The sequence below is a fragment of the Triticum urartu genome, chromosome 7A (genome assembly GCF_056163025.1).
Source record: "Triticum urartu cultivar PI428250 chromosome 7A, HENAU_Tu73, whole genome shotgun sequence".
Taxonomy (NCBI): domain Eukaryota; kingdom Viridiplantae; phylum Streptophyta; class Magnoliopsida; order Poales; family Poaceae; genus Triticum; species Triticum urartu.
The window spans coordinates 312,570,275-312,583,857 of record NC_141879.1 but is presented as its reverse complement, the minus strand read 5'-3'; the positions used below and the strand labels follow the sequence as shown (position 1 = coordinate 312,583,857).

The window sequence follows — 13,583 nt, the reverse complement described above, 5'->3', positions numbered from 1 at the left end:
TCAAGATGCCCGGAAGCGGCGAAATCATCACCATCCCCTGCGAAGAAAGAGACGCGGTGTGCTCCATCGAGCGCGCCTGCCAAGCTGCATCACTCGAAGATCCCGACAGCAATGCAGCGCAGTACCCTCCTGAGGCCAACCCCAAGAAGAAGAAGCAGCTGCTCCACACTAGGCGTCAAGGGAGCGGCACCTCCGGCGGCACCACTTCACGATCTACGCCCGCGAGTGGGGCGCCTCCCTCCCTCACATAGGGAGGCGCGCCCGGCACCGTCCTCGGGCAGGGATCGGGGGCTCTCTCTTGGAGGGCCTCATACCTACCCGACATCTCGAGGTAGGCGCTCGGGCACCACGTGGAGGCTTGCTTCGCGACACGTTTCCCTCAGGAGGGCGCCAGGCAGAGAGCGCCTGGCGCTCAGGATTTCATCGATAAGGCATCTCAAGAGCTTCAGGAAGCAAGAACAATATGCGGCGACTGCCGCCCACCTGGCGTTGCTCCCCACCCAGGCGAGGGTGGTGAGCTGCGCATCTGCATCAACATCCCAGGGCTCAACCGGGCCGCATCTCAGGAGCGCTTCTGGCCTTCGCATGTTGGACGCTGCGAGGGTCCACCTCACAGCTACGTTCACATGCCTTTCGGCCTACCGAGCATGGTTGTTGCCTTCGAGGGCAACTTGCAGAGCGTCATGGCGGGTCAGGAGGACAGGCATCACGCAGTCCTGGCGGAGATGGAGACTGTCCTCCGGAGGCCGCCCAAGCCTCCAGAGCTTCCCGAGGCTCAGGGCCCCGGCGGCTCGTGAGGGGCGACTTCTTCGCTACGCGTCTTCGGCTACCCCAACACCCCTTCGGCAACCAAACCAAGTGACATCTTTCCAAGTTCATATAGCTCGGAGCACCCCCAGGGCTGCATCATCCCCAGGCCACGTGGGTCCGTCCCTGCGGCGTGTATCTGCTTGCATCTTCAGTTCACTCTGCTAGGAGCGCCCCTCGGGCAGTATCATCCCCAGGCCGCTCGGGTCCGACCTAGTGGCATGTATCGTTCCTGCGTTTACCTAAGACAGTTTGCTTCTCATGCATAATCTATCTATGGTTATCACCTGCTTGATTGTCACCCGCCAAGGGAACCGCGCGCCGATTGTCTTTCTTCAGGACCCTTCGCATAAGAAGGCTAGGCATAACGTCTGTGCTTGGGCCCGTCCCTGCAGCGTCAATAAATCCAATGTCTGAGATCTGTCTGGTAGGCCGGCCCCGTTCACGTCACCTCTTGGGGTCGTTGGTGCTTGGCCTTCTCGTACGATAGCCTCAGGAAATCCTTCCGGCGTAGGTTGCCTAACCATCTCGCAGGAACACCACAGCCATCAATAATCAAGACCAGGCGCAACCCGCCTTGAGGTAGGGCCTCGTGAGTCCCGCGCTAGCTCACGAGTGCCCAGATACACCTCCTCCAGCCCTACCGTGCAAGCCACGTGTCAGGGCGGGGCTGTACACGCCCCGAGGGTTCCACTCAGAGGGAGCCCCCTCCCACGTACCAGTGGAAGCACCATGCTCCGTGCTGGCAGTCGACACTACAGAGGAGTGGCTATGCCCGTGCAAGTGCGGAAGCGCCATGGTCCGTCCTGGTGATAAACAACTGAGGGAGGCCTCATGACCGTACCAACCTCAGGGAGCTTCCAGGCTTGGTGTCTGGCCTCATCGCAACACCTCCCCTCGGGAGAGTCGCGCGAGGGGGCTGGGCACGGGGGCTGCGCTCGGGTCACGCCCAAGCGTACGCCACCCCGCCAGGTCCCTCGGACCTGGTCGTCGCGCGCCCTCCCAAGCGGAGCTAAGGTACGAAGGTCGTTTGAACATCAAGGGGGACTCCTGAGCATTGCGACTTAGGAGCCTAACTGACCACATAGCCCCTCACTCCTTGGTCCGTCCTGGTGATCCGGCCGGTCCAATGGCGGCTAAGGTATGCGCGGGGTCGGGCCCTGCTGACGTAGAACACTAGGACTACCCTTGCATATCCTTTCCACAAGCTGTTTGTGCGTCAAGGGGGACTCCTGAGCATCGTGACTCAGGAGCCTAACTGACCACATAGCCCCTCACTCCTTGGTCCATCCTGGTGATCCGGTCAGCCCAATGGTGGCTGAGGTATGCGCGGGGTCGGGCTGGGTCGGGCTCTGCCGACGTAGAACAAAAAGCAGATGGGAAGGAAATCGCAAAATCTCAAAGCAAATATTACAAGACATATTGTTCTTCGAATATCAAACACAAGTTTAAACGCCTCCACAAGGCATGCTGCATGCTGCAAGAGTTTCAATAGGAAAGGAGCCGCAAGCCAGTCATCCCTGGACACCGCCGGCGCTCGCAAGAGGCGCCCCCTCCTGGGTGGCGTCGCCTTCACCTGTACCGTCGGTCGAAGGCGCGGAGCCGAAGGCGCGGAACTTCTGCATCTGGTCCTCCACCTGACCCTTCACGGCTGCGGCGGCAGCTGCGTAGCGCTCATAGTCCACAGGCTCCAGCAGCTCGTAAAAGGAGGACGGCAGGACCGCGAAGATGGAGGTGGCTGAAGACGCGCGTCAGCGTGGCTGAAGAAAGGAAGCGAGCCTCTTGCTCACGACTTCCTCAAGCGCCTCGACCAAGTAGGGAAGCAACTGGGCGGGGCCGTCCCCATTGGTGACCAGCGATTTCTCCAGGCCCTTCTCATAAAGTGTCTTCAGCGCCTCGCAAGCCCTCTCCTCGAGGAGCGCGAATGCCGCGCGGTCCTTGGCCAGAACCTTCGCCTTGGCGTCAAGTTCTGCTTTCTCCGCCTGCACCTTTCGCTCCAGCTCCTCCAGCCGGCCGCGCTCAGCGGCCTGCGCCTGCGCCAACTACTCCAGCTCGATGTCGCGACCCTTGATGGCGTCCTCCCGGGCCTTCATCCTCTCTTCCTCCGCCTTACGGTCGCGAGCATCTTCTGCACGCTCTTCACGCAGGGCCTTCAGCTCGGCCTCCAGCACCTGGCAGCGACCTTGGGCGGCCTCGACGTCCTTCAGCGCCGCCTCACGAGCAGTTGTTGCCTGAGCGGCGGCTCTCTTCTCCCCCTCGGAGGTCGCCGCGGCCTGGCTCAGCGCCGCTCGAACGGACACGGGAGAATGAAGCCAGCCAGAGACCAGTTCCAGGCACCCAGCCGTCAGGAGGGGTTTGGCGCCCTGAAGATCTTCTCGCAGCTGGGCCATCTCAGAAAGGGCCCGCTCCAAGACGTCAGGAGAAGCGGAGGAACCTGGGGTCAGCAACACGACAGAAGGAGGAGGAAGAGGCGCCATCGTCACCATGGCCTGGGAAGCAGGAGGCTCCTGATCCTCTGGGGGGCCAGCACCTGAGCGGGACGTTGACACCTCCGAGACCAGCGGAGCATCGGGAGCTGACCTCTCCTGAGAATGCTCCACCCCACCTCGGAAGAGTGATCGGGCTGAAGAAGCACGAGCGCCGTCTCCACCTTCACTCATGGAGAAGGGTGTGGCCGCAGGAGGCGACATGGTCTCAAGCGGTACCACCTCGCCATCCCTTCTCCTCTTCGCCGCAGGCCTAGTTGCACAACGAAGAAGAAGAGTCAGAAGCAAGCATCAGAAGCAAGAACAAGGCGGGACAAGAACACTTACTGATCCACCGCAGCATAGTCCCTCCGCTTCGGGAGCTTGAAGCCGGAGAGCTTTGCGACCCGAGGTGCGGGCGTGCCAGCTCCGGGAGCAGAAGCAGGGGCAGCAGCTAGGCCGGAAGCAGCTCCAGGCGATGGTGAGGCATGAGCGTCGTCCTGGGAAAGCAGCGCTGACCTGATCTTCGTCGGAACCACGGGCGGCTCCCCCTTCTCCGGGAGGATATCGTCCTCGCCATCGTTGTCAGGCAGGAAGCGGATGATGTCAGCCTTGCGCAAGGGGGAGGTCTCCCCCATCTCCTTGGGGGCTGCCTCTGGGTCGCGCTCCTCGTCCTCCTCTTCCTCCTCCTCCCCGTCCCTGCGGGACTCACCAGAAGATACATCCACCGTCACCGACGCCGCAAGGAACGCAGAAGGCGCCGGCGGCACCAGGTCGCGCCCCTCAAAGGTGGGCATGGCGGTCGTGACCTGGCCCTGTCCTTCTGGAGGAACAAGGGAACATGGGGATTCGGCGGATACTCTTGGTCGTCTCCAACCAGGGGACGGAGGGCCGTGGCCAATTCCTCGTCGGACAAGGCCTTCGGGCTCAGGCGGAGCTTGTCTTCTCCATCCACAAGCATCCACAGGGGGCGCGTGCGCGCCTGGAGAGGAGCCACTCGCTGCGCCAAGAATTCCTTCAGGAGCATGGCCCCCGTCAGTTTCGCCGCCTTCACGTTGCCCAGCATCAGGTCAGCGTTCATCTTCTCCAGCACCAACTTAGCCCGCTCGTCGGTAAGCTTCATGCAGGACCACCCCTCATCAGGTCGGGGCTTCCCCGTCGGCAGCTTCAGCCGTGGGTGGACACACTTGGCATCCATCATAACCCACTTGCTCCTGAAGCCATCGGCCTTCTTCCCGGTCTTCAAAATCGCGTTGGCCTTGCCGGCTACGATGTAGTTGGTGCACCCCATGTGTGGCCTTCGTTGATCCGGAGGTAGAAGAAGTGGCGCAACAATGCCACGGACGGCATCACCCCGACGTATGCGTCGCAGTAGAAGGAAAAGATGGACAAGAGAAGAACGGAGTTGGGATGGAGATGAAGAGCCTGTAACCCGTAGTGCTGGAGGACCGCGTAGAAGAAGTCGGAGAAGGGGGAACGAAGCTGGCGGCGATGTTGCCCATGAAGAAGGGGTAGAAGAAGCTCTTCGGGGCTTCGGGCATGGCGGAGCCAGCCCGAAGCACGGTCTCCCCCTTCTCGTTGTTCTCCCCCGCCGTCAGCAGCTGCGTGACGGCAAGGTTCTTCGCCGAGACATTGGGCGCCTCCAGACCCGGATCGTACCAGGCGAGCGGCGAGTGAACCTTGGTCTTTCGGGACGCCATTGGATAGAAGCTTGGAAGGAGATCGAAGCAGATCTGGAGGTTACGGAAGCAAGGGGCAAGAAAGGGGATCTGGAGCAAGGAGGAGGAAAGCAATGAAGACGAGCATGGCCCGCGCCAGTCTTTTGTCCAGTCAGGCAGTTGCCTAGGCAGCCTGGGGAAGCGGAGATGCCCACGTCCAATCAGTCGCCACGCGTCGATCAAGGCCGCAGGCTATTGGGGCCCGCGGCACTCCGCACTTGCCCTTTGTCTTCGCCTCGAAGCCAAGCCCGAGCATGCCTTGGGCCCGGGGGCTACTGTCGTCGTTCTGGGAATGGGGGTCCCCAGACTTGCCTACCTGCGGCCCGCGACATGGCTCCTCCAGTGGCCCCGTACGACCCATCTTCACCAGCAAATACCCAAGACCCTCACAAGGCGGACGACGCAAGAGCTCCTTAGGGGCGGCCTTACCAGGCTGGCTCGCAAGGGGCGGAGAGATCAAGGCAAGGCGAACCTCGCGAGGTTCCAATGATGTAAGCCGTGACGATCAAGACCAGGCGGGTGCCAGTAAGCGCAGTGTCCTCGCTTCCTCTTTGGTGCTAAGGAAGCAAGCGCAGACGAGGAGTTCCAAGGCATCAGGAAAAGGTTTCCATATCGGTGCAACAAGACCAAGACCAGCAGGACGACAGGACGGAGGTCACCATGGAGCCCGAGACGGCGTCACCACCAAAGCCTTTGGCAGGCGAAGACTACTTTTGTCAGGATAACTTGTACTAGTTGTCTCCCTTCGAATTTGACCGTTGTAGGATCCCTTCCCGCTCAATATTTGGGAAGAGGACCAGGGCCTCTATAAATAGGACTAGCCACCACCATAGTAAGAGAGAGGGGTCGAGGAGAGGATCCAGGTCATCCTCAAACACACAAGCTCACCAACCACAAGAACACCTCTCCTCAGGAGGCTGTTCTTCCCTTGTAACTGTTCATCCACAGCCCAAGAGGCAATCCACCACACCACACTTGAGTAGGGTATTACACCACAATGGTGGCCCAAACCAGTATAAATCTTATGTCTCGTGTTCTTTGGGTCCGTCGAAGCTAGGCCGTGAGATCGTTGAGTGTGCGAGCTAGAGAGAGGGACGATCTTCGTACAAACCCCAGTGTTCAAACCTCAAGGGTTTTGTTCCGGAACCCGAAATCCGACACACCCTATGTTATAACTGTTGCATGATGAATGCCATCCGACATAATTATCCATCATTGATCCACTGCCTATGAATTCATTTCATATTGATCTTTTCTCCATTACTTTTGCGTTGTCACTATTACGATTGGTACAAAACTGCTACTGTTACTTTTGCCACTGTTATCGTTACTTCAATACTACTTTGCTACTAAATATTGTGCTGCAGATATTAAGTCGGTGTGGTTGAATTGACAACTCAACTGCTAATACTTGAGAATATTCTTTGGCTCCCCTTGTGTCGAATCAATAAATTTGGGTTGAATACTCTACCCTCAAAAACTGTTGTGATCCCCTATACTTGTGGGTTATCATCTCGTAGTGTGCAATATAGCTACGAGATCCTGTCGTCTGTTGGAATTTCACTTTTGTATGGTTGGCCTTGTTCTTTGAACAATTCACCTACAAGAAGACAGATTTGTGATGCACATGCGTAAATAGGAGTTCAACATGTGATCTGATCACATATATATAACATACTTGATACTTCAGACCAGTGTTTAACGAGGCCTCTCCAGTCTTCATCCGATATATTTTCCACTGGAGATGTTTGGGCAAGTTCACTGTTAGCCTTGCCTTCAAAGTGAGTTTTCCTCAAGTTATACCGATACTGTCGCAGAGCAGACTTGAAAACATGGGTGCAAGCTTGTCTGGTTGCATCATCTTGGCTATCCAACTTGAACCTCATCTGTTGAAAATTATGGAAGTCTCATTATCAGCAACCTAGAAATTATGAGACAGAGGAAGACGATATTACTAGTTTCCATACATAACCATACTTACAGATAAATGGTCGAGGAAGGTGTTGAACTGGGTTTCGTCTTTGTCATTCCTGTACTGAATTCATGTTGGGAGGATACGTGCATGACACCTAACGGCAACCACTGCCTCTGATACTAACTTGGCTGACTCTATAGCATCATGTGGCCTTTCTAAACCTGCCTCAAAACGGATCTCCATTCTTCCTCCTCTAGATTTAGTTAACCTATTGAGCATTATCCCTTATGTTTGTTTCCTCTTGCGCCTAGGTGCTAGTCCAACAACGAACATAAGAAATGTTAGTGTACATCAAACTATGAGACTACATATAAAAAAGCATGCAACTATAACTTGACTCCAGCAACTACCTTCTTGCTATTGAAGCTCACAAGGTTCATCTGATCTTACCAACTCGTCTTGTGTCAAGAGTGCTTCGAAAATAGTGTCAGGTGGAAAGGGAGCTTGGGAACGTGCTGCTAGCTAAGTTGAAAAATGAGTAACTCATGCAGCTGGTGGTACTATGGAAGGTGTTGCAACAACTAGGGCTGTCGCTGCTTGTTTGGTGGCAGCTATTAGTTTCTGTTTGGCGTATTTTGCAGCTCGTGTAGCATGGGATACCGCATTTGTACAATTTTTCGGTGGACTTTGACCTTCTGTTGCACCATCAGTACCACCAAAATCTGCATAATTCTTCCGCTTCCATTTCCGTGTGTCCTCAGTCCTAACAGCATCCCCTACCATTCTGTGTTCATTCCTCTTTCTCTGTGCCATGTCAAGTCTAGCCGACAAGAAAAAAGAATTAAAATTTAGTTCTTTAGAATAAATTGATGCGTGGTACAGACGAACTGAACTTTGATGTTAGACAACCACATGATAGGAGGTGTACTATGTACGAAAAAGATAATCAAATCTATGATGTGTAAACTAACTAGAAGGCATTTCAATAAATTAGAAGTAATGCAATGAAAGGTAAACACCATATGAAAGATGCTACAAATACCGCTTTGCCAAGTTAATAGTGTCTCATCATAATTGGCATTTAAATTAATGTGAAGCATACAAGAAATAAATCATATGCAAGATGCAAACAACATCACACTACCAAGTTAAAGGATTCTTGTCATTAGTGGCATTGCATATTCACATCATTGCATATTCACAACTTATGATGTGTAAACACAGCAGAAGGCATTTCAATAAATTAGAAGCAATGAAAGCTAGACACCATATGTAAGACGCGAGGAATATCACTCTACCAAGTTAAAACTATCTCGTCATTAGTGCCATTTCAACAAATTAGAAATAGAAGCTAGAAAATAATGCGAGATGTGAACTATATCAGACCCCTAAGTTAAGTGTCTTGTGAAAAGTGATTTTTGTAGGTTACACAACACTAGTACTTTGATGTAAGAACATGATGTGATAGACAGATATTGTATGTTCTAGAAATAGGAACACATGTCTTATTCACATGTATAACTAGATCATTGACGGCGCGCATTGCTGCGCCCATCTAATTTTTCAATAGAATGATAGTAATTTCCACGCACATACATATATATGCATGAAATATGTAGGTTTAATTTATTCATCCTAGAAGAAAAGTCATCAGGCATTCCAGGAAAATCTAAAATAGATTGGAATTCAACTACATTTCAGGTCATAATGAATAAATTTCATAATCTCGCATGGTAACCAAGAGGCGAATTGGACAGACAAACTCAACTCAGTTTTGATCTCAAGCCTGATGTACAGATGTCATGCAACAAAACAATGTTCGAAAACTTGAATCATTATATAGAAGAAAATAAACATGTGCAAAAAATAAACAATGTTGAAAGACCTCTTGTGAATAAACAGTTGAATATATTTCGATAAGAGAATAAAGGGCACTACTACATCCTGCAAGTCCAAAGGAAGATGCTAGATTACAGGTGCACCACATTTTTCATTGTTAGAATAAATCCGAGGCCAAGGACCAAAGCAATCACACAAGCACGACACCGAGATTTGTTAACGAGGTTCACCGATATGGCTACATCCCCGGGGCATGACTACGGGCACTCCTCCCCATGACACCGTCACAATACCACACCCCGACCGCCCGAGCGCCGGCACACGCCGCCGGCTCCCCCGCGTGCCCGTGCTATTATGTTGGCATAGGTTACATCATGTGTCTACCCCCGATATATATGAGAGGCCTAGGATACAGGTGTCCTATTAGGACACAACTCCTACCCTGTCTACACACAGTCCAAAACCAAGTCCAACTGTAACCTACCTTGTACAATAATATTCGACACAACTCTAACATTCATAAGTAGATATACCTTGTAGGTAGCAAGTAGCACATGAATGGTTAGTTCCCTAATTAAAGGATGATGAGTAGCAGCACAGGTTGCGCGGTGTGCCACAACAGCTGGTCAGATGACACAAGTTTTTTGTGAAGGAAACACACTGTTCTAGATAAACTTCAACCCACTGCTTGCACTGACAATAGTATATGATGCAAGGTTCGTAGTTATCCTTCTATGACAACGTCTGCACTTCTGATTTTCAAAATGGTTGCTTTATCACACAAAATAATTTGCAGTACATAACAAAGGAAAGTACCTTGAGAGCTATATCTATATTCTGCATGTGGTCACTGTATAAGCTCCTTTGCAATTTTGGACAAAGTATGAATCCACTGAACATTATAAGCTTGTCGAAGATAAAACAATAAAAAAACATGCAAAAACCGACCAAGACCTATAAACTGGGCAAGAATACCCTATCAGTCTTAGTAGGAGATGTAAGTTTAGATTTTTCTTCCACTTGATGTACAAATTGAAGACAATTGTATACAGTGATCTTGCTGTTCCAAGATCTGAAGAAAAAACTGCAACAACATGGCTTTGGGAGCCGCACCTGCTCCCTATCATGCTATTAGAATCCATATGTCAAGATTTATGTCCAACAATAGGATATCTTTACTTTATTAGTTCTGTAGATGGATAAAAACTGAGCTGGTGCATCTTTTGTTAGTGCAAATCATAAAAACATAAAATTAAATAAGCACCTCAATTGGACTTATTTAATGTCCCCATTCATGTTGAACTCTTCATTTTTTGAAGTGTAGACACAAAATGTCATATAATGGAAACACTTAAGGTAACAATAATGATTGGTTTGATTGAATAGGCATCAGCGCAGTTAATATTCAAGCGCATTCTCTCTTTTTTCATATTTCTGTAGGTCATCACAAATTAGATTGTTGTGACCAGCTTTTACTTACATAAGAGTAAGCTAATACCTGAGATCACATTTTACTTTATTCAGAGCAACTTATGATGAAATATGTATCTCAGGAATACCACCATATAGAACATATTTCCTACCATATGGTACCTGCCATTCAAACCTAATTTACTTGAAATGCTTCTGCACATGCAGATCTCGACCATCTCCAAACTTTGCAAAAGTTGAAAAATTCATGGTTGTATTCCCTATGGAGAGCAAAGCCAATTCTCCTATTTGTTTGCCTGGATGGTTGTATCAATGTATTATCAAACCATGGAATTGTAGCAAGGGTGCAGAGGCATGGTGAGTGATCGGATTGTCAATGTACCGTGCTGGTCGTCGTTGCTCGAGCATGGAGGTCGCACCCACCAGATGTGCATGCAGCTGCTGAACCAGACCGTTCTCATGGGTATGGATAGTGTCTGTGCCTATCGACACGCACCGACCCTCACCGCGGTATTGCCCGTGTCCTGCAGGTTGAGCTGGTCCATGAGCGCCTGCACCCACCTCTTCTTCTTCAAGTGGTGATTTGACTGTAGACCATGCAACATCAAGCAGTATGTGAACAAATAAAGTTATCGAATACAAAAAGGATGCTTGAACTACAAATCATAAAAAATCAAAATCTGAGGACCAACGTGTTCACAAGCTATGGAAAAATGTTCTTCACCAAAATTTTACTTCAGCTTATTCCTTTTCTTTTCTTTTCCTTCACAAACCTTCACAATTATCAGAAGTAAATTATCTCTGATATATATATTAACTGCAGATCAACACTGAACCACTACTGAAACTGAGTTTTGCGAGAGGGATTGGGGAGAAGTGGGGAGAAAAAAAACGTCGGCCACTTAGCATGTACCTGTTCCCCTGAAGCTGCGCCATCGGAGCACAGTCACACGAGGAGCTCGGCTCAGAGATCGATCGAAGGCGTTGCTACCGGAGGGCGAGGTGCGGAACAATGGAAGTAGTGGGCTCCTAAGACGGATCTGGATGGGCTCCCATGCTTTCTAGTAGCCTTCGCATCCTCCATCTTCCTCCCTAAGAAAGAGTGTTAGACAGAACGGCGATGGTAGCGAGAACTTGATCCATGCGGCGGATGACGGGGAGGGAACGGCGGCAGCGGTCGACGGGGAGGGAACGACGGCAGCGGTCGACGGGGACACACAACGGCAACTGGGCAGAGCGAGAGAAGACATGGCGAGAGAGGCGGGATGAGAAGAAACCAAGGCTCCTAGAGAACCAGCGACCCAAAGGGAATAGAAGAACGGCGGAGGAGGTGGTAGCGGCGGCGGCGGCGGTGACGTGCCTAAGATCTATCGAGAGGAACGCACATCGCCTCACACCCTTTTCTCCCGAGTAGACGTATCGGCTTCACCGAGCAGCGTCTATTTTCCTTAGCGGGCCTTTCGCCGCAGTTAGGCCCGATTAACCACAGTGCTCCGAAATTTCCACCGGAGTAGCTGCCTCTCGGACAGTTGGGCCACTTAGCGAGCAAGCTCGCGACAGGGTAATCATCCAACGGCCATAAATGACTAAAACATAAGATCTGACGGCCAAAATCGTTGGGGGCATGAGAGAGCTCGCATTAGGCTCATTTTTACTGTCCTTAATGTGTAAAGTAAGTAGATGGAATTCAATAAAATTAGAAGCAATACAAGCTAGACATCATACACAACATGCAACCACATATAACAGCGCCATGTTAGAGGGAGCACCTGTAATGGTGGACAAGGGGGGACGTGCTCATCATCAACACAACTACGTTGAGTGTCTATGCATGTGTTGCCTTCCAAATCTTATTAGGGGGATGGCGGATTAGAATGTGTAGAGGCCCTCCGTTTGGAAGGAGCACATTTATCCACTGCCTTGCTAATTTCCTTCTGCTTTATTGATTTTGCATTGTCAAGTAAACCCGACAAGAAAAAGAAATAAAATTCACTATTTGGAACTCATTCATGCATGATACTGACGATCACTACCTTGATGTAAGGCAAACACATGATACGAGGATGGAATATGTACGAAAATAGGACGACATGGCATATTCACAACTATTTGTGTAAACTAAGCAGAAGTAATTTAATCAAATTACAAGCAATACAAGCTAGACACCGTATGCAACATGCAAGACAATATCACACTGCCAAGCTAGAGAAAGCACCTGGGATGCCGGTTTCGCCGGAAGACCGCCATCAGTCCCTGGATTATTTTTTCCTTCCTCTTTCTTAATTTTATTGCCTTGTCAAGTCAAACCCACAAGAAAAATGAATAAAAATTTGGTTTTTAGAACTCATTGATGCAGGATGCTGACGAGCACTACTTTAATGTATGGCGACCACATGATAGGACGATCAAATGTGTAAGAAAAAAGTACATCATTGCATATTCACACATATGATGCGTAAACTAAGCATAAGACATTTCAACAAATTAGAAGCAATGAAAGCTACACACCATATGAAAGATGTAACGACTATCACTCTACCAAGTTAAAACTGTCTTGTCATAAGTGCCATTTCAACATATTAGAAGTAGTACAAGCTAGAGAAGAATGCGAGATGTAACCTATATCACTCTCCCAAGTTAAAATTGTCTTATGATAAGTGATTGTTGCAGGTTATACAACAATAGTACTTTGATGCAAGAACATGGTGTGATAGACACATATTGTATGTTCTAGAAACAGAAACACATGTCTTATTCACAAGTATAATGTGTAAAGTAAGAAGATGGAATTCAACAAAATTAGAAGCAATACAAGCTAGACATCATACATAACATGCAACCACATATAACAGTGCCAAGTTAGAGGGAGCACCTGTGATGGTGCACTAGGGAGACGTGCTCATCATCAACCCAGCTACGTTGAGTGTTTATGCATGTGTTGTCTTGCAAATCTTCTTGGGGTGGTGGAGTAGAATCTGTAGAGGCCCTCCATTTGGAAGGATCACCTTTATCCACTACCTTGCTAATTTCCTTCCGCTTTATTGATTTTGAATTGTCAAGTAGAACCGACAAGAAAAAGCAATAAAATTCACTCTTCAGAACTCATTCATGCATGATACTGGCAATCACTACTTTGATGTAAGGCAAACACATGATACCAGGATGGAATATGTATGAAAAATAGGACGACATGACATATTCACAACTATTTTTGTAAACTAAGCAGAAGCCACTTTAAAAAATAAGAAGCAATGCAAGCTAGACACCACATGAAAGATGCAACCAATATGACTCTGCCAAGTTAAAAGTGTCCCATCATAAATGGCATTTCAACAAATTAGAAGTAGCGCATGCTATAAATCATATGAAAGATGCAACCAATATCACACTGCATATACTAAAGGTGTC

General features: G+C 49.7%; 1 long non-coding RNA gene across 3 annotated transcripts; it reads right to left on the bottom strand.

The window, feature by feature from the left end:
• Positions 1–6,448: 6,448 nt before the first annotated feature.
• Positions 6,449–11,647, bottom strand: LOC125522679 (uncharacterized). 3 transcript variants are annotated; one of them, XR_015610688.1, is made up of 6 exons: positions 11,089–11,647; positions 10,558–10,762; positions 7,316–10,471; positions 6,972–7,219; positions 6,669–6,876; positions 6,449–6,590 (listed from the first exon to the last, which is right to left on the bottom strand). It is a non-coding gene; the product is annotated as an uncharacterized LOC125522679 (long non-coding RNA). The 3 variants fall into 3 exon arrangements; XR_007289916.2 differs by having other exon boundaries at positions 6,972–7,725; positions 10,338–10,471; positions 11,089–11,638; XR_015610687.1 differs by having other exon boundaries at positions 6,972–10,471.
• Between the last annotated feature and the right edge of the window lie 1,936 nt (positions 11,648–13,583).